This window comes from Cryptomeria japonica, chromosome 3 (assembly GCF_030272615.1).
Source record: "Cryptomeria japonica chromosome 3, Sugi_1.0, whole genome shotgun sequence".
Classification (NCBI taxonomy): Eukaryota; Viridiplantae; Streptophyta; class Pinopsida; order Cupressales; family Cupressaceae; genus Cryptomeria; species Cryptomeria japonica.
In genome coordinates, this window is record NC_081407.1 from 971254221 (window position 1) to 971275044 (window position 20824).

Consider the following 20824-nt stretch of genomic DNA (forward strand, 5'->3'; position numbering starts at 1 on the left):
CTTTAGCTCTCTCCAAATCCGCATGTGAGAAATGAATTGCTCTTGCACGTTTATATAGAATTTCTCCAACATGTTGCTAAGTTGACAAAGGTTAATTTTGGCAATTGTTTTAATGGTGTGTCATACTTTCCTCTCTAAGACGCCATGCAAACAGGTCCCGCCTTCATAGTTGAGTTACAACATGGAAATTTCCCTTAATGCCTTGAGTTGTGCGTCATAATTTGGAATATTCTTTTTTCTTGTGTCGCCAACTCGCCAACTTTCTATTTTTCGAATTTTGGAGGGATTTTTGAATAATTGACTTAAGATTCTTATTATCCATACACTTGGCGGAAAAAACCCCAGGAGAGAGAAACTTTGACTCAGGAAGAATTTTCTTTGAAGTTTTTGAACTTTCCTTGCTCTGGAGGAGGAGATTTTTCACTAATTTTCCACATCTCCTGTTTTTTAGGAACTTTCCAAAATTAGAGTTTTAGGGTCTAGGAGAGAGAAAATTCTATCATGAGCCCAAATTTGGAAATTATTTGCGATTTGGATGAATTTTGGTGCCCAAAAATGGATTTTTCAAAATTTATCTTGAGGGGAAATTTTTTCTTCCAATTCATCCTTGACCTTCAGTTTCCTTGCCTTGCAAAATTTTCATCTTCTTTTGACTTAGGTGTGGAAATCACTTTGGTGGAGGAATTTTCAACTTTTCATGTTTATCCATGGCATCCTGATTCTAGCGCCCATGACTTGATTTAGGCGCTATTTTGCCATGGTGGAGGAATTTTGTGCCCTAGTTTTTCCATGGCCTTGCCATTTTGCCGCCCTGACTTGGACTTGGGCACCAAAATCACTGTATGGTGGAATTTTGGCATTTTGTTAACTTTCCAGGCTAACCCCATTCTAGTGCCTTCAACCTTGCTTGGGCGCTAATTAGGCATAGAAGAGGAATTTCTTGATTTGGTGACTTTTCCATGCCACCCTCAGTTTGGCGCCATAACTAGGACTTGGGCGCCAATTTAGTAGTGTCAAGGAATTCCTTAAATTCACTTTTTCCAAGGCATCTTGATTTTGGCGCCCAACTTTCGACTTGGGCTCCATTTTGCCATGGTCAAGGAATTTCATCGTTTTTTAGATTTCCATGGCACTATGGCTTTAGCGCCCCTCTGCCATCTTGGGCGCTATTTTGCCAATGTGAAGGAATTTTCCATTTTTTCAACTTTCCTTGACTCCATTTCAGCGCCCATACTTGACCTTGGGCGCTATTTCTTCTCAAGCTGGGAATTTTACTTGCTTCTTTCCAGACTTAGTCAATTTTGAACTTTTCCAGACCAGGATGCCATTTTTGGGAATTGAAGTGGATTTTCATTGCCAGACAGTCAATTTTTCAATGTTTTCCAAATCTGGAATGATTCCCACACAACCATTTTTTGGATCAATAGCCTACCTCTTCGAATTTTCCGGATTTAGAAATGATCAGGAATGCTTAGTTGTCAGTGTCTGCCTGCGAAGAACCTACCAAAAGTAAACTTTCCCAAAATAGAAAGTGTTTCAAAATGTTAGAGTTAGGGCAAAACAGGATGCAAGGACACTTGCTAAAAATAGAAACTTACTAAAAATGGAAACTGCTAAAAATAGTAAGTTTTTATTTTTTTTGGCAAAAGTAGTCCAATCCGAGAGGCATTGAAATCCCTAAAAAATAGGAACTTTCTAAAAATAGAAAGTTGCTCAGAATTCGCTCAAATTTCATGTGCAGGTTCATTAAAGGGCCCTGATTCCAATGTAACACTCAGTTTTTCCAAAATCCTAAAGGAAATGCCTCAAATCCAAGTTTGAAGGTCAAAACCCTAAAAAAGACAAATGGGCTCCAAACTTAACCAAATTTGCTCAAACGAGCTGTAGACTGGATCAAACTAACCCCCAAACACTTGCAAACTCTGAGGATTGACAAGATTGCCACGAAAAGATCCAAAAACTAAAACCAAGACCGAGAGGACCTAAAAAGTAGGGGGTCCTGTTGTGACCTATTCGCGCATCGCCCCTTTGCAATGGGACCCCTACCTTTTTGCTTTCTAGGGTTAGTTTAGTTTGCTTGGTTGCCTAGTCTTGGCTATTAGTCTTTGCATTGAAGGGTCGCCAAGGGGCTCATTAGGATAGCAGGCTCTGCTTGAGTCAGGTGGATCTCCTCAAGAGGTTAGGTCAATTGAATGATTAGGGGTTATTTAGATCATTCCTAGGGTGTTTTTTGTGTACTATTCGATCGCACTTCAAGTTGCTAAATCAAACCTTGGTTGAATGCATAATGCCCTCCTAGGTCCCATCCCTTACATCAAGGACATAGCGAATTCGCCTTAAGGAGTCTGGAATGTCATCCTGATCCTGAAATTTGACTGTCTAGAAAATTGAAGAATCCTCCAAAAACTAGATTTTGCATTATAACTCTTGGAGGTCTGAAACCACTCTCAAACATCCTGACAATATATATGGAATATAACTTAAAAGTATAAGAAATGTCACTTATACTTAAATGTTATATTCCATATATGAATCCTGACGGAGAGACTAACATGTCAAATTTCGCTCCTGACCCTTCCAAAGGGTCCAGATTGAATTTCCTTATATCTCCCTTCTTGGTCATAATTTGCCTCATATATCTTATCCCTATGGTGTGATTGAGAGAGTATTGATGTGTGAAACGAAGAAATGTGATGGAAAGTGAAGGATTTAAGCATAATTGTAAATTTCGCTCCTGACCCCTCCAAAGGGTCCAGAGCAAAATTTTTTTCAAGCTCCTGACCCTTCCAAAGGGTCTAGAGCGAAATTCCCCAAATGGCTTATTTCTTCACTAGGGACATCAAATGGTGGTCATACATGGCAAGGAAAGGTTTCAAAGAGGACTAGTCTAAAGCAAGATGAGCAAAAATGAGGAAGAATTGGCCTAAAAGAGCAAATTCGCTCCTGACCCTTCCAAAGGGTCCAGAGCGAATTTCTCAAAAACATGGATTTTCCTCACAATTTTAAAGCAAACTGCCCTCAAGGTATTTTCCTAAGATGGTTTGAAGCTAAACAAGCAAGCTAGCAGAAAGCTTTCTCAAGGACAAGCCCTATTTTGCAAATTTCGCTCCTGACCCTTCCAAAGGGTCAAGAGCGAAATGTTTTCAAGCTCCTGACCTTTCCAAAGGGTCCAGAGCGAAATCTTTGGGATAGCTTAAATCCTTGCCAAAACGTTGAAATGGACACCACTTTGAGAGCAAGTTAGCTTAAATATGATAAGATAAAGGGGAATGGGCAAGTTCAAGGCAAGTTGGATGTGGATTGAGCCTAAAAATGTCAATTTTGCTCGACCCTTCGAAAGGGTCCAGAGCGAAATTCCTAGGACTCCCCAATTTTGCCTAATGCACTAAATAACCTTATTTAAAGATAAATTGATCGCAAGTTGACTTGATGGTGGTAGAAGGAGGTTTGACAAGTTAAATACAAGGCAAAGAAAGGAGAAAAGAAGTGTGAATTGAGCCTAAGGAAGAATTTCGCTTCTGACCCTTCCAAAGGGTCCAGAGCGAAATTTCTTAAAACCTCTATTTGCTCCTTGTTTGAGACCAAGAACCTTATCCCTATGGCGTAGTTGAGGGAAGATTGATGTGCATTTGCCTTGCAAGGTGGATTGGAGCAAAGGAAATGATGGAATCAAGACTAAAATGCAAATTTCGCTCCAGATCCTTCCAAAGGGTCCTGAGCGAAATTCTTAAAACCCCTATTTTGCTCCCAATTTTGCATCAAGCATAGTGTTGATTGAGATTAGAGGCATCCTTAGGCATGCATTTGGCAAAGTTGTGATCTCAAAATATGAAGAGTTTGCCCAAAAATGTGAATTTCGCTCCTAACCCTTCCAAAGGGTCCAGAGCAAAATTCTTTATAGGTTCTGTCCTTGGCCAAGGCCTAGAGCGAAATCCTCCTTTCAGGCCTTCCTGGGGGTCAAGTAAGTGTTGTCTTCACGAAAAAGGGATCCAAAGGTGAGAATAAAGGTAAAACAAAGTAAGAAGAAGGAGGAATTCAACCTAAAGGAAGAATTTCGCTCCTGACCCTTCCAAAGGGTCCAGAGCGAAATTCTTAAAAAGACCTCTAATTTGCTCATATTTGAGATCTAGATTTGGTTTCCGAAGGCATTGATGGAGAGAGGATTATTATATACTTGCCTTGAAAAGCGATTTGGAGCAAGGAATGGATGGAATTGTGTCTTAATCATGAATTTTGCTCCTGACCCTTTCAAAGGGTCCAGAGCGAAATCCTTTGAAATCCCTATTTTCAGCTTGTTTGAGCTAGGGAAAGGGCTAATTGTGAGATCATGGTGGTAAGAGGATTGAAGGGTTAAGTTCAAGATTGTGAAATGATGAAAATGTGAGGTCTAATTGTGCATTTGACAAATCGCTCCTGACCCTTCCAAAGGGTCCAGAGCGAAATTCCTATAGGGCCTATCCCTAGAAAGGATCCCGAGCGAATTCTATTTTGATGCCTTCTTGTTAATGATTTAAGGTAAGAAATGCCATGTTAAGATAAATATGTCATGTATACTTAATCATCTTTTGGTTTGTTTTGCAGATGGAGAAAGATCTAGCTAGGACAAGGATAACCTATTCCGGTTCCATCATCATCAAGGATACTTCAAATGCATAAAGGAGGACTCAAGGTGTTTTGAAGCGTTGGAAGGCTACAAGTGTTTGAGGAGTTGCAAGCTATCCTCAAAGACTCCATTCTACCACATGAAGAAACCACATGATGACAGAGAAGAAGGACCTTACAAGCACTTCAAAGCAATATGAGCTACCAGAGGAGAAGGAAAGACTTGATAAAGAAGAAGGATTCATCAAACACATGGGAGTCATGGAGATATATCATTCATCACATCATGGACAGAAGAAGATCAACCAAGCATAAACGCAGGCAAGGTGGTATCCCAGTCACTGTTCCTCCAGTCAGATAGCTCCACCTCAGTGTGTCCAGATTCAATGTACCTGACTCACAGGTGACGACACAGACTTTGGTGTACCTACCTGTTGATGTGTCTTTCGTACATGACCAAACACAAAATAAAATACCCAGAGGTATCTTATCCTCTCTTGAGTAAAGTTCCCGAATGCTGAAGATATCATAGAAGGATCAATCGGAGGAACTTCAAGGTTCTGTTATGTAGGATATCTACTCGTGGATAAGCACCAGTGGTCGTTGTGTTTGCTATTTTATAAGGGGCCTTACATACTTTCAAGGAAAGCTTGTTTGTACAACTACTTTTCTAATGAGGAAACAGGATTCTCTTAATACTAACTGATGTTTCAAAAAGATCAAAAGGATAAAGGTTTTAAGGAGGTGATACTTAAACTAATCCTTAAGAACGACTCAATGAGGACTGGTCTTGATAAAACTCTACCAATTTCAGTATTGCCAAAGGATTACAACTCCACCGGAATTGGTTCGATCTTCTAAGGGGATTCAATGGTTTTCAAATCATCAACGGGATAGATACTATCAGTAAGATACATATCAATACCACAACAATGATTGAACTTTCAAACAATCTTAATATCTCCAGTTGACCACACAGGGCGTACTTACAATCAGTAAGGAGCTAGTGGTTTGGATTCTAAATTTTACCAAAGATCAAGCACAACATTCGTCTTTCAATCTTAAAACTTAAACGCTATCTCTACTAAGAGTAATTCAAGAAGATGAACAACCATGAAAATAGCCACAAGGATTGCAATAAAACACCATAACTTCAATATTTCATTGATCTCATAGCCAAATAAAACAACAATTGTTCAACTTTCTCTCTTCACTACTTATTTCTTTGCTGCTGACAATATTAAACTTATTTCTCTTTTTAAATTCTCTCTCACTCTTTAAAATGAAATGAGTGAGGGCTTATATAGCACTCTCAAATACAATGAACGACTTGGATCAAAAGAAGATCAATGACTGAGATTTTGACACCTAAACCCTAATTAGGGTTTGCTACAAAAAAGTCCCCATTTAGATAAACATTATCAATCCATAGCCAATAAGAATTGGCACAAATAACAAGGAAACATAGCCCAATGGGAATAAAGTTGCCATATCATTTTATAACAACTTTTCATCTAGAACCTTGTTCCCTTTCCCATGCTCTTTTCTAGCATATTCAATGAATTTGGACGTAATCCCCTCAATCTCAGCAATGGGAATCTCATGAAGATTCTTCATTCATTCTTCCAAGTGGAGGACTTGATCAAAAGCAGTGAGAAGAGTCGTCTCCCATCCAGGCTCTAGCTCTTTTGTTTTCTCAATCAGGAACATAGTAGCATACATCCGACCTTGCTGCTCCTCTGTGACCAAGTTCTCTTCCTTGCAAAAAATGATCTTGATCCTATCTTCCAACTCTTGGACATCCACATCTGTCTCGATCTCAATCCTTCTGTCAAGGATCGTACACAATACATCAAACACCTTGCCTTGAATAGGGTGGATGGTGTCTTGAACTCGGCTGCATCTGGTATTGATATCTTCGAAAAGAACTTCCTTCATCTGGAGCAAAGTTGACCACTGCAGAAGGCTATGGGCTTCTCCATCCATTATCTTCTCTTGTACTAGAATCTGTCTCGGTGTCCTTCTTATCACTTGCAAGACCGAGATGACAACATCTCTAGTGTGGGTGAATGCATCCACAGTTATCAATAGATTATGAATGATCTCAAGAACCTGGATAGCCCGATGGACTGTCTTCATCATTCTTGTTGCAAATTCAATGGCTACCTTGTAAGATTCATCAATCCAAGAACTCATGAGTTGAGCTAAGTTCTTCATCTTTTTTGCCTCATTAATTGATTCGGGAGGAAGTGCATGCAAAGGTGATATTGTTGGATCTTGTCGTCTCAATGGCTGATTAAGATGACTAAAGTAATTTCTCCAAGCACTAACCTCTCTTTCTAGCTACTTATTCTTTTCCATTTCTTCCTTGAGTTTGTCATTAAGTGCTCTCACTGAATCAATTGCTTCTTCCATGGCCTACTCGGAGGTAAGTGGACCAAGATCAAATGTCTCTAGATCATATTCATTTGCTAGAATCTCATCTTCATACTTGTCCACCACTGGTGTAGGTATCTGTACGTTTCTGGATCTTGCTTCATCTCTAATTACCTTTGACATCTTTGTGGCCTTCCTCTTTTCGATCTCTTCATGGGAACTTCCTATGAGACTTTCCAAGTCGAACACTTGTTCTTCCTCTTCAACCACAACAACCCTTGTCAGTCTTTCTTTTAGCCAATCTGGAATAGAAGATGTTCTTTCTCTTACTTGTATTTCCTTAGGTAGAGGTCTATCTTCTTTGAAAGGAGATGTTGCTTCATCATTATTCCTTTCTTCTTGTTGTTCATTAGCACCAACTTGGAGAGATTGACTTGATAAATGCTGAGGTGTTTGTCCTTTACCTTGTTTATCATTCTGCACCATGGATTCCATAGACTCATCAATCTCATACACTATTTGTCTTTGATCTTCTCTTTGACTTGTTTCCTTTTCATGCCTAGAGGATGTGCTTGGTGGACGATCATGATTCACTTTCTGCTTCTTCTTGGAAGGTTCTCTCTTGTCAGGTCCTTTTCTCTTTGATCCCTTGGAATGAGAAGCATTCTCACTCACACTTGATTCTCCTTCCTCTGTTCTTGTTTCCAGGGTGAATGTCATAGATACATTCTGCTCTTTCAACTTTTGATGCTGTACGTCCACCCATCTGCGAGTGAAAGTTAAAACGAGATCCATCAATGCTCTCAGGTCTGCAACTTCAGGCTCGTTCCAATCTATCTTCACCTCTTTATCCTCCTTCTCATAGGAAGATTAGAGATATCTACCACTGTCCTGGGCTTGATCGGCTACTCTATAAACCTTACATTTCTTGATGAGATCCAAGGGTAATCTAGAATGCATCTTTCTCTTCACCTCCATATCATCCTGGACATTCATCCAGAAGTCCTCCACTTGAAACTCATGTTTGTATTTCTTCCCAACTGTCTGTTCCATGTGACCATGAGGATCGAAATTCTCCCTTGAGGCAAAGGATGTGAACGAATATAGAGATAACTCCTTCTCTGCATCCTCCATGGCTTGAGAATTAGGACATACTTTAATTGAATTCCCTAGTAGAATGGGTACAGGGATACCATTTCCATGCTTATGCCTTTGCGTAAGCTACCAACTGTCTAGTCACCTCAAGTAATATTATCTTGTCCGTAGGATACCTTGGCAACATATAGGGAGGTGAAGGGCATCCATGGACCCTGATATAGGTGCATTTTGGAAATTGAATGAACCACGCACCATGCTTCTTCACGAGTTCTTGTGCCTCCAGAAACAATCGGTGATGAATCCCTCCTTGCAATGTCCTAGTGATATACATCATGAAGGTGTCATTGATTAGCTTGTAGTCATTCCTTGGCGGATGATGTAGTTGAACATAAGAATCACAAACTCTTATTTCTCCAGGTCCTCTCCCAACAACTCCTCTGTGTGGTAGCCCTGCATACTCAAAACTTCTGACTAAGGAATATATTGTTGATATGTGGCGACTGATCAGCAAAGTACTGTACACTTAGCACGTATCCGCTGGGGTCCGGGGCCGGGCCCCGGGAAAGCGAGCGAAGCCCGCTGCGGGGGTTCAGGGGCGGCAACCCTCGAGAAATTTTTTTTTGCCTTTTTTGTTGATGAAAACCGACATTGTAATAAAACCCTAAAAAGGCCGACTTTGTTTGTTGCCCTAAAAACGAATGTTATAAGCGGCTAGGATGCTTAAAGCATTGTAAGGTTGATGTACTGTTTTTGCTAGATAATAAGAAAGATTGGACGGCTGTGTATGGTGGACGTAACCCATTCTGGGTGAACCACGTTAAATCTCTGTGTTATCTATGTCCTGTTTTATTTCTTTATCTTTTGTATTTAAATCTGCATATGATTGTTAGTTCATATTTGCTTCGGATCTACTTGAAACCCTAACAATATGATTGTTAGTTCATATTTTCTTCAGATCTGCTTGAAACCCTAACATATATAACATATGAACTCATGTGAAATGACTTGGTAGGGGCTAGCCTCCTCAACTGCACGTCCAAGTTATTACTAATGATTCTAGCCCAATTGAGCTTTCCTTTTCCTTGGACAATCACTAACATCCATTTGTCGAAGAAGAAGGCTTGAGAGGCACCAGTAACCCGATTGAGCATGGTTATCAAGTTCTTGAATTCTTCTTGGAAATCAATTCTGTGCGGCGTATTGGGAATCTTGTTCAAGTGAGGTCTACTCTTGAGTAACCAATTCTTGTTGATGAAGTTCAGACAGGAATCAAGATCATCCTCGTAGATAGACCTAGCTCCTTCCAAACTTTTGTAGATCATGTCTCTCTACTCCGGGAGATGAAAAGCTTCTCTTATAGCTTCCTCTGAAAGGTAGGCTAAGACAGTTCCATCCTCGGCTACGATCGTCCTTGAATGTGAATCATAGTGCCGGGCACATTCAATCATCAACTCATGACATTTGACTGCGGGGGTGAAACCTGTGGCCTTGATGATGCCACTCTCAATTATCCTCTTCGCAACAGGTGACGACTTGCCGATGTAGGGTGCTTCTCGAAACTTCTTCACATTGAAGTTCCCTAGATTGGTGTCTCCGATATTGCCCCACTTGGACACGATCTTGGTCTCCAATTCATCGTTCTTCTGATCCTCCTTGATGAGAGCCTGCTGGGTAGTGGATCCACTGGCCTTTGGGGTCGTCATTTGATACCTACACAAAAGACTTAAGTTAGGTTTGAGCATAATATCTAGGTAGGAGATTTGAGACCTTTCAAGGAAATAAATAGATTACAATTTGAAAACAATGTGATAAATCCTTAGAATTATGAATTTCCAAATTGATGTTACTTATAAATTGAATCAGATTATGCAAGACTTAATCTTACAAAGGATTAATATAGAAAATCAAATCTAATCTTCAATATGCTTTCAAAATCTGATCATACATACCTCCTCCATGATTTTTAGCTATCAACCTTGAAAAAATGAATAAAAGAAAATGGAGATCTGCTGGACAAAGGTCTTTGATTTGAATTTCAGGTCCTTCCCTTTGATGGCTTCAACCTTCAATCAGCCTTCAAGCTTCCTTCAAAATCTGGAAATTCGCCTTCAATCTGCTCAATTTTGCACCTCTAAATCTGCTCTTCCAATTTGCATAAGAAAGAATGAATGGATGATTAAAAAAAATCAAAACACGCCTTTCCTTTATAGGGTGCTCCCACCATTTTACCACTAGGACGACTTGATTAATGAGTGAATAAAATAAAAATAAAACCTTGCACAAGCTGGCCGACTTGGCAATAAAATATAAAAAAATGCATTAAGCGCCAAAGTGTGGATTTTTTATTTTAAATTAATTTCAAAGCCTAAGGGTTGGTTTTGTCAATTTTAGCAATTGTTTAATCAAGGCCCATTTGCATTATTTATCAAAGATAAGGCTTAGTGAGTGATTTGAAATAGGAAAAATGTGCCTTGAAGAGATTCGCATGTGAATTATTTGATGAGACAAGGTAAATCTAGAAGATGTTTTTTTTAGGCACTAGAATGTCCATGGTATGAGAGAGGTTTAGATCACCCCAAGGAGTCTTGTTTGACTATCTCACTTAGTTATATTTACTCCATTAATCAACATCTTCATGACCTTGACTTTTCACCCCTCCATGCTCTTGTCATCATGTCTTTGCCTAGTTCAAACAAGGTGAAGAATAGGCATCTCCAAGGATTTCGCCCTAGACCCATTGGAAGGGTCAAGAGCGATTTCCTTGATTTTGCCTCAATTGCCTCATTTTTTATTCCAAATTCCTCTTAAAGGTGAGCACATGCTAGCTTTAGTTCAACAAAGCCTAGGGATTCAACTTTTTAGCTTCCACCAAGGGCAAATTAGGTGATTATAAGAATTTCGCTCTAGACCCTTTGGAGGGGTCAAGAACGAAATTCACTTTTTAGGTCAAAATTCACCCTTCTTTCATTCACAATCTCTTCTAAGGCAATCTCTAAGGCAAATCCACCTTGATCACTGACTTGGCTGAACACCATCCTGAGGAAAACATGACATTTTGTGAATTTCGCTTTGGACCCTTTGGAAGGGTTAGGAGCGAAATTCACCTTTTAGGCTTAATTTTCCATCTCCTTCACTTCAACTTATCTTGCTAGGCTTAAATAACCTCACTCCAATCTCAACTACACTCTAGGAATCAAAATCCTGACTTGACACAAGGAGGAAATAGTGGGTTTGAAGAATTTCGCTCTGGACCCTTTGGAAGGGTTAGGAGCGAAATTCACCTTTTGCTTGCTTATCCACACTCAATTTCATTTTCTTCACTTCAACTCATCTAGACTCCCTCATTTTGAATCCACTTCTCAACTTGGCAACATTTGTTTGATCCTCACAAGGCTTAAAAAGGAAAATTCGCTCAAAAACCTAGCCAGGGACCGGACCTATCTAGAATTTCGCTCTGGACCCTTTGGAAGGGTCAGGAGCGAAATTCAAGTTTTAGCTCAAAATTTGCATTTTTGATGATCAAAAATCATTCAAGGGCAATCCAAAGAGCTTTTCTCACCTAGGCCTATGCCCGACTTCACTCAAATTTTGGAGAAAAAGATGGTTTTAGGGTTTTTCGCTTTGGACCCTTTGGAAGGGTCAGGAGCGAAAATCTTGTTTTAGGCTTCTTCCTCCCTCTTTTCAACTTGAATCAACTTCAAAAGGCAAGAAAACACTTCTTCGCACTCATCCAAGCTATAAAAACCCAAGTTTGACTTGATTTTGCAAGGAAAATAAGTGATTTTAGGAATTTCGCTCTGGACCCTTTGGAAGGGTCAGGAGCGAAATTCATGATTTGGCTCAATTCCTTCAAATTTGATAATCACTGGCAAGTCAAAGTCGTGCCCAAGGACTTCTCCTTCTTGAATTTACCTTAGCCAACACTTGATCTAGCACAAAGTTGAGAGAAAAGAGAGGTTTTGAGAAAATTTGCTCTGGACCCTTTGGAAGGGTCAAAAGCGAAAATCTCATTCTTGACTTGATTCTTTATCTTTTCAATCTCATTCTTCCTTGCAAGATAAATTTCATCGTTTCTCATCCAAGGAACAAAGTTTTAAGCCCAAGCAAGGTTAAAAAAATAGGTTTGCAAGGAATTTCGCTCTGGACCCTTTGGAAGGGTTAGGAGTGAAATTCACCTCCTAGGCTAAAATCCTTCACATTCTCACACTTCATCACTTCAATACTAGAATGTAGGTCCAAACAAAGAAGGAAATGAGGTTTATGGGAAATTTCGCTCTGGACCCTTTGGAAGGGTCAGGAGTGAAATTTCCATTCCTGGACAAAATCCTCACTCTTCAACGCTTTCAAACATCCCCCAAGGCAAGAACACATCAATTCACCTTCCAACATGCCTTAGAGATCAATACCTAGCCAAAATTAGGAAGGAAATGAGGGTTATGAGGATTTTCGCTCTGGACCCTTTGGAAGGGTCAGGAGCGAAAATCACGTTTTGGGCTTGATTGCTCATCTTTCCTTCTTTAATCTTCTCTGGGGGGCAAACATAGACTACTCTCCTTGCATCTCCATCTTGGTCCTGACTTTGGCTAAAGGGAAAATGAGTGTTTTCAAGAATTTCGCTCTGGACCCTTTGGAAGGGTCAGGAGCGAAATTCACCTTTTAGGTTAAAATCCTTCATCTCCTCCACCTCAAGTCACTCCCTAAGGCTAGAACATGTCAAACACTTCCATACATGCCTTAGAAACTAGGAAATTGTTTTGGACAAAGAAGAAATTGAGGTGTATAAGGATTTTCGCTCTGGACCCTTTGGAAGGGTCAAGAGCGAAATCCTCACTCTTGGCTAGTTTCTCACTTTCTTTCATCTCATTCTCCTCCAAACTTGATCAATTCAACTTCCTTTCATTCGAATCAAAACAATCCACCATCCAACTGGCTCTAGGCAAGGTCAAACAGGTTTTTAAGGCCAAAAGAAGGCAAAATGGAGGATTTTGCTTTGGACCCTTTGGAAGGGTCAGGAGCGAAATTCTCCTCCCAGATTGATTTTCTTCATCCCAAGGTCTAAAACCTCCTCTCCAAGGCAAATATACATCAAAACCTTCTCAACTTCGCCTCAAAAGTCAAAAAACTTATCACAGCAAGAGCAAAGTGGAGAAAAGGTAGATTTCGCTCTGGACCCTTTGGAAGGGTCAGAAGCGAAATCCATGCCTTAGGTCAAAATCTTCATCTTTTAGTGCTTTCAACCACCTTCTAAGCAAGAACATATCAAAAACCTTCACTACAAGACTTCTTGAGCAAACCAAAAAAAAGGTGTCTTCTTGGAATTTCGCTTTGGACCCTTTGGAAGGGTCAGGAGTGAAATTCTTGTTTTGGGTTGATTTCACACCTCTTTCCTACTCAATTCATCCTCAAACTTGGTTAAATTCACTTCTTCTTGTCACCCTTATGCCTTCTTGCCAACCACTTGGCTCAGAAATCTTCATTTTTCATGTCTTAGGCCAAAATTGAGGGTCAAATGAGGATTTCGCTTTGGACCCTTTGGAAGGGTCAAGAGCAAAATTTCCTCTTCTAGGCTAATTTCCATCACTTTGTGGTTTCAATCCTTCTTCCTAAGGCAAAAATGCATCATAGTCTTCCACACCATGCAGTAGAAATCTCAAATTTGGTCAAGACAAAGGGATAGAGCAGAGAAATATGAATTTTGCCTTGGACCCTTTGGAAGGGTCAGGAGCGAAATTCATGATTTTGACTCATTTTATACCTTAAAACTCTTTTCCTTGCCTTGGATATAACTTTCCAAGACTTCTTCAATCATCATCAAGTGATTTTGCTCATTAGTCCCTGAAATCACCTCCTGAATCTCCCCTTGGCCACTGACTCTGCTTAATTGGCTTTGACCTGGAGGAAAACAAGACTCTAACAAGAAAACCAAAACTCCTGACCTACCCTGACCTGAGACCTGAGATCTGAGATCTCTAACACAACCCAATCTATCCATCTTCATTCCCCTGAAAGGTAAAACTCCTCTGCGACAACCCTAGGGTTCAAGGCAGACACCTTTGACTTCCCAAATCTAGACTTCACTCAGCTTTGATAGAAACCCTAATCTACCCAGCCCAGTTGACCACTCACTCACTCCAAACCTAGCAAGCAGAGAGAAAACCTAGCTAAGGAAAAAGCAAAACCTAAGATAAAAGAGGGGGTCCCCATCCTAATGGGGCGATATGTGAAATAGTCACAACATCTGGCGACACCACTAAGAATGTTCGCGAACATTTGAGAATCAATCCATCTTTAAAGAATACTCAGAGAATCTCCCCCAACACATCAAGGAGTTAAACAACATTTACAAGAAGAGACTTTCATATTGAGATAGAGTACTAAGTCCATAGTTATCCATGTGTGTGCAATGAGTTAATTCCCCTCGACAAGACAATCATGATCTCCGGGTTCCCCTGTGATTAGCTGCGTAGTTTATCTGAACCTCAAAAGCATCCTGGATAGAGCCTCACTGGCAGTCAGACGTCCATAGTCCCGATGATGTTATCACTGCAAGCTCACGAACATTTCTCCATTGCCAGTCGGGCGTCCATAGCCCCGATGGAGTTATCCGTATATTTCTGTTAGCCAATTTTGGTATTTCATTTTATTTCATCTTTTTCTTTCATTTTTTCTCTTTCATTTTCTCATTTTTTTTTTTATTGCTTTTTTCATTCCGTCAATTCCTTTGGCTCGTAAGCAATGAAGCTTACTAGGGTTTGAGGATTGCGGTGGCGCTGAAGCCAGATTTTAGATTTTTCACCAATCACAGCTTAGCCTGAAAACCATAACGACTCGGAGATTATAAGTGTGAAAAGATATAATAACTGAAGGACACTAATATCTCACTCCAATAAGCCAATCTTACTTCATTACAAACACAGTTTGACTCAAGATTCCATCAAGAAAGATTTCTTCATGTTCCTAAAAGACTTCATGATTAGGCAAATGAAATGGACAATCCAACAGGATGTCGGAGTGTTTCATAACAAAAATCGCCCTTTTCAAATGGATACCCCTCAAAACAAGCAGACCAACCAAACTAAGATGCAAAAACCACCTAAACCCTGACCCAAAACAAGGACTAGAGAAAACCCAAAACACGCCACACACCAACCCAGGCAAACCGAACTCAAAAGAACCTAAGCAAACTATATACAAAGGCAGACCTTTTGAACTTTAGGACTGGAAATAATGCTTGAGATACCTCCCATTGATAGCTAATGGGACATGTTCCCCTGTTAAGGTCTTTAATTTGAATGCGTTCTCCCCTAGAATCTCAGAGATCTGATAAGGGCCTTTCCATAGTCTATCAAATTTATCATGTTCTCCCTTCTTTTCATGGGCTTTATCCCAGTATAGTACAAGATCTGAGATCCTGAATGCTTTGATCCTAGCCTGTCTGTCAAACCATCTCTTGACAACTCCATGATGTTTTGCAAAATTTTCTAAGGCTTGATCTCTCTTTTCCTCGAGATTCAATAGTTGTGTTAGTCGAGCTTGCACAACATCAGTGTCTTCCATGTATTCTTGGATAAACCTCAATGTTGGGATCCTTAGCTGCATTGGGAATACTGGGTTTTGACCATAAACTAGGAAGTAAGGCGAAATCCCTAACGCAGTCTTGGTCCTGATCCGATCTGCCCAAAGGGAAAATCTTAGTTGGGTATGCCATTCTCTTAAACTTCTTTCTAGCAATTTCTTGATTACACTGAGCAGGTTTTTGTTTGTCGATTCGGCTAACCCATTACCCTGAGGATAATAATTAGATGAAAATTTAAGGGTTATTACCATACTCAAAAGCCCAATTTGAAAATCTCAATGATGTGAAAGCTGAGCCATTATCGCAAACCAACGCATAAGGACAACCAAACCTTGTAATTATGTTTTCTTCAAGGAATTTAATCACAGCCTCAGTAGTGCATACCTTAAGAGCTTGAGCCTTCGACCATCTGGTACAATAGTCAGTTGCAGTGATGATATACCTGTGCTGTGCCGAGGATGACGGGTTGATGACACCAATAAAATCCATTCCCCATTTTGCGAATGGTCTTGCTTCGATCACTGGATTAAGCGGCATGGCAGGATTCTTTTCTCTGAAAGCGGCGACTTGGCAAGTATGAGAAGTCTTGACATGATTAAATGTATCCTTAAATAGTGTGGGCCAATAATATCCTGCTCTCAGAATTTGATGAGCTGTGGCCAGGTTAGCACCATGCCCTGTACCGAACTTTGAGTGAAAGCGTTCAATTATCTGTTTCGCTTCTTCTCTGCCAACACACCTTAGATATACTCCTTCATGATTTGTGCGAAATAAGACAGATCCTTGAAGCATATAATGTTGACACTTTAACCTCAATGCTCTTTTCTGAGTAGGTGTCATATGAGCAGGGCACTTGTGATTGAGCAAGTAGGTCACAATTTCCTTGTACCATTCATCTGGGGTGACATCATCCAATTCGTACACCTGCTGAACTAACCCAGGCTCGTCGACTGCCAGTGTCTGAGCTAGGGTTTGCCCTCCAACAAGTTTCATAGGCTGGATTTCAATATCAAATTCTTGAATAATGGCGACCCACTTGCCTCTTCTCTCGCCTAGTTCATTTTGCATGAGGAGAGTTTTCACGGCTGCATCCGGTACAATTGCATAAACTTTGGCCCTCAAGAGATAATGCCTAAATTTTTTAATGGTTTTGACCAATGCATAGGCCTGTTTTTCAATATTAGGGTATCTGAGCTCCGCATCCTTTAACAGGGTGCTCATGAATGCAATCGGGTTTTCGTCTTTCTCTTCACTCCTTTGTGTGAGTATAGCTGCACAAGTATATTTAGAGGCAAATGAATATAGATAAAAGGGCTTCATGTAGTCAGGACTGATCAGGATTGGAGCCTTTGCAATTGCTGACTTTATTTCTTCGAATGCTCTCCTTGCCGGTGCCGTCCGTTCTATTTTGGCGTCCTTCAACATCTCATTCAAGGGTCTAACTATCTCGGCAAATCCTGTGATAAATTTTCTGACAAAATTAATCTTGCCAAAGAATGATTTAAGCTCTTTCTTATTGGCTGGTAGGTTGATTGTCGATATAGCCTTCACTCTATCAGGATCAATGGAAATACCCTTCTCTGATATGACATAACCTAGCAACTTTCCTTCTATCACCCCAAATATGCATTTTTTAGGATTAAGGGAAACACCATATCTTCTACACCTTTGGAAAACTTTTCTTAAATCATCCACATGATCTTCCCTTTTCCTAGAGAATACTATGATATCGTCCATATATATGATGATGCATTTCCCTATCAAGTCCCTGAAAGCGATATCCATAGCTCTTTGAAACGTGGCCTCGACATTGATGAGTCCAAAAGGCATTCTTTTATATGCAAATGTTCCCCACTTAGTGGTGAAAGCAGTTTTCAGTTGATCCTCAGGTTCTACCAACACTTGATTATAACCTGAATATCCATCCAGAAATGACATCATTTGTGATCCGTTGACAATTTGCAGCACTTCGTCTAGTGATGGCAGTGGATAATTATCCTTTTCTGAAGCTCGGTTGAGATTCTTGAAGTCGACACATAGTCTGATCTCTCCATTCTTTTTCCTGATAGGGACTAGGTTGGCGACCCACGTCGAATGTCTTACTGGAAAGATGATTTGGCTGAGAGCAACTTTTTGACCTCTTGATATATCAATGGTTCCAATAAGGGGTTGACCGGCCTTTGTCTTTGTCTGAAAGGTTTGCTTCCTGGTTTCAAAGGGATTGTATGAGTGATGATTGTAGTGTCATAAGTTTTGAGATCTTCATAGCTCCAAGCGATGACATCTGGGAATCCCTCACATTTTTTAAGATACCATCTCTCTTGCAAAGTACAGGTCTTCCCAATGAATACATTTTTAACTTGTCTGTCGTCACCAACATTGATTGTGTCACATACATTTCCTTCCATGCTATGGCTTTTCACCTCCCTCAGTTTGTCGAGATCAAAAATTCTTTCTAGCTCCACCATTCCCTTTGGGATAGTGTTTGTTTTCAAATTCAAGACTCCTTCTGCATCCAATTCTGTTCAAGAGAGGATAAGATACCTTGGTATTTTATTCTGTGTTCGCATGTGCATAAAAAACACATCGATAGGTCCCCATTTGGAATGGGGTGATGTGTGATTAGGTCACAACAAGATGGCCACAAAGATTATGTCTTTTGGCATGAATCCACTTGACAGGCACAATTTAGCAGTGAAGGAGGATTTTTTCCCTGAGGAGTTTATCCCTGAAATCTATGAAATTGTGCTCCTAGGTGCAAATGAGAGGTAGAAGAGGATTTTTGGAATTGGGAGAAAATCCTTAGCAGTGAGGAATTTGCACCCCTAGGCACAATTTGTGCTTGGAGGAGGATTTTGAGGTGAGGGAGGAATTCTTGATCATGATGAATTCCCTTTCCTTGGCGCATCTGGGAGGCAACGAAGGATTTTTGGATTGTTGCCACGCCTTAGCTAGATTTCCTATCTTTAGTCCTTCACTTCAAATGTCTTGGATCTGGATATTCCTTGTTCCTTCATTGTTGACGTTCATTTGTAGCCCAAAAATAGACTTACTAAAAATAGCCATTGCTAAAAAGAGTAAGTGTGTCCAAACTCCAAAGTGGCCAAAACTGAGACACAATGAAATTTACTAAAAATAACAACCATTAAAAATAGTGTGTCCAAACTCAAAATTAGGCCAACGGAGGCATAGTGAAATTTACTAAAAATAGTAATTTTGTCAGAAGCACTCAAAAATCATCACTGCTAGGCCCTTTGAAAGATTTTTCCTTGCCTTGGAAGAAATTCCTTCTTCCTGCCTTGTATTGACTTTTAGAGCGCAAATTAGAGGCTGAGGAAGAATGTTGTCATTGGGAGAGAATCTTGACACTGCCACAAACTGCCTCCTTGAGTGCAAATAAGACCCTAAGGACAAAACTCCCGTTGATGTACTAAACTGCTTCCTTGGGTGCAATTTAGGGGTGGAGGAGGAACTTATGGTGATGGCGCAAATCCTCCATGGTGAGGGATTCCTATTCTTGGGCTCAAATTCATGGGTGGAGGAGGAATTGATGGTGATGGCGCAAATCCTCCATGGTGAGGGATTCCTACTCTTGGGCGCAAATTCATGGGTAAGGAGGAATTGTCCTTGCCTTAGCCAAAGTCTTCCTTTTCATTTTAATTTATCCTTTGCTACCAACAATTTCTGACTTGGAAATATTTTTCATTGCAACATTGAATTCTTCCATGCTAACTCCCTTGGATAGACTTTGTCCAAGCTCCCCTTTTATCAATTTTCATCATTCCAAGTCGTTTTATCATCAAACACCAGATTCCTTGATTTGGAGCACATTTTCACCCCTGGGGAGGAGTTTTTCCAGACATCCAAATTTTGGTTGATTCTATTTCATTTCTTCATATCAGTTCTTAGGGTTATCTTAACACTTAGCCAAATATCCATCATTCCATTCCTCTGCCTATGCATTCTTTGTTCTATCATTGCAATCTCTTCCTTGGACGATGATATCATCCACTTAACGATGTCCTCTTCCCAGCATCCAAAGTCTTGCTCCCCATAATGTACCTGGAAAAGACAAGGAAACGTTGTGAAGTACAAGTACCAATCAAGTTCATAGTTATCAAAATGCAAAGTTCAAAGGATAAAGCAATAAGTACAATGCATTTCTCGATACATCAAAACCCTAATTCTCGGCTTGAGGACAATATGTCAAGGCTCTATACTCTTTAAAATCCATTCCATACTTAGGCATTTCATCACCTCCAAAGGTCAAAATCTAGACTGACGGTTCAATCTGTAGGATCGGGAGACGACACTGACCACATTTGGTGAAAGATGGGGTCCCCATTTGCAGTGGGGTGATGTGTGAAAATGTCACAATAAGGCCTAGGGTAGAGGATCTCTAGGGCACCCTATCATGTCTCCTTATCCCAACTCTCCTATGGTTGAGCTTTCTCAAATAGATTTAAGATATCTTGTGATTAAGTTTATATTTTTCTAATATATGCTTTTATGGTTCCTAACTAAGAAAGATCTAATTTATGGATTATGGTTATAAATGGTTTCTAACCTGTTTGCATGGTCTCAATCAGGTGAAAGATATCTCTAACCCTACCCTTGTTCACTTGGAAATTGTGATTTAGGGCTAAATTAAGGCATTCACAATTAGGGGACATTGCAAACATGTTGGGATTTCACACATAATCAATCAAATGCGTCCAAGTCCATGTAAGCTAAAAACTTTTCCACCTATCAAATACATATTCACAATAGAAGAAGCATAAGATATTTCAACAGAATGAGGACAAATTATTATGGTAAACAAAAAAAGACACTTTATACGATAAAATAACAAGCCTGAGATAGGCTCCTGAAAAGCATCTTCATGCTTTACATGGTTTAAGGCTCATATAGAAAACCTCTAGCACCGCCTTCTTTTTATGACAGACTTGAGGGGAGGCAAGTTACCAAATTTTATGCATGCTCAAAAATGAGTTGCAAAACTTAACCAAGTATAGTATTTTGCCAAATTTGACCATCTGCATAATGAAGGGGCAAGTTGAACATGTCTACTCCTAACCCTACTAAACTCTATTTTACAAATTTGAGTTTCCAAATTTAGGCTATCAAGAATTTGAGTTACAAAACCCATTTTAAGATTGTAAGTTAAGATCC

The 20824-nt window shown here is 40.0% G+C and overlaps 1 long non-coding RNA gene across 1 annotated transcript in view; it reads left to right on the forward strand.

Moving 5' to 3' along the window:
- The window catches only part of LOC131873916 (uncharacterized), a 71821-nt gene that overhangs the window by 47544 nt on the left and 3453 nt on the right, over positions 1–20824 (forward strand). The window lies entirely within an intron of this gene.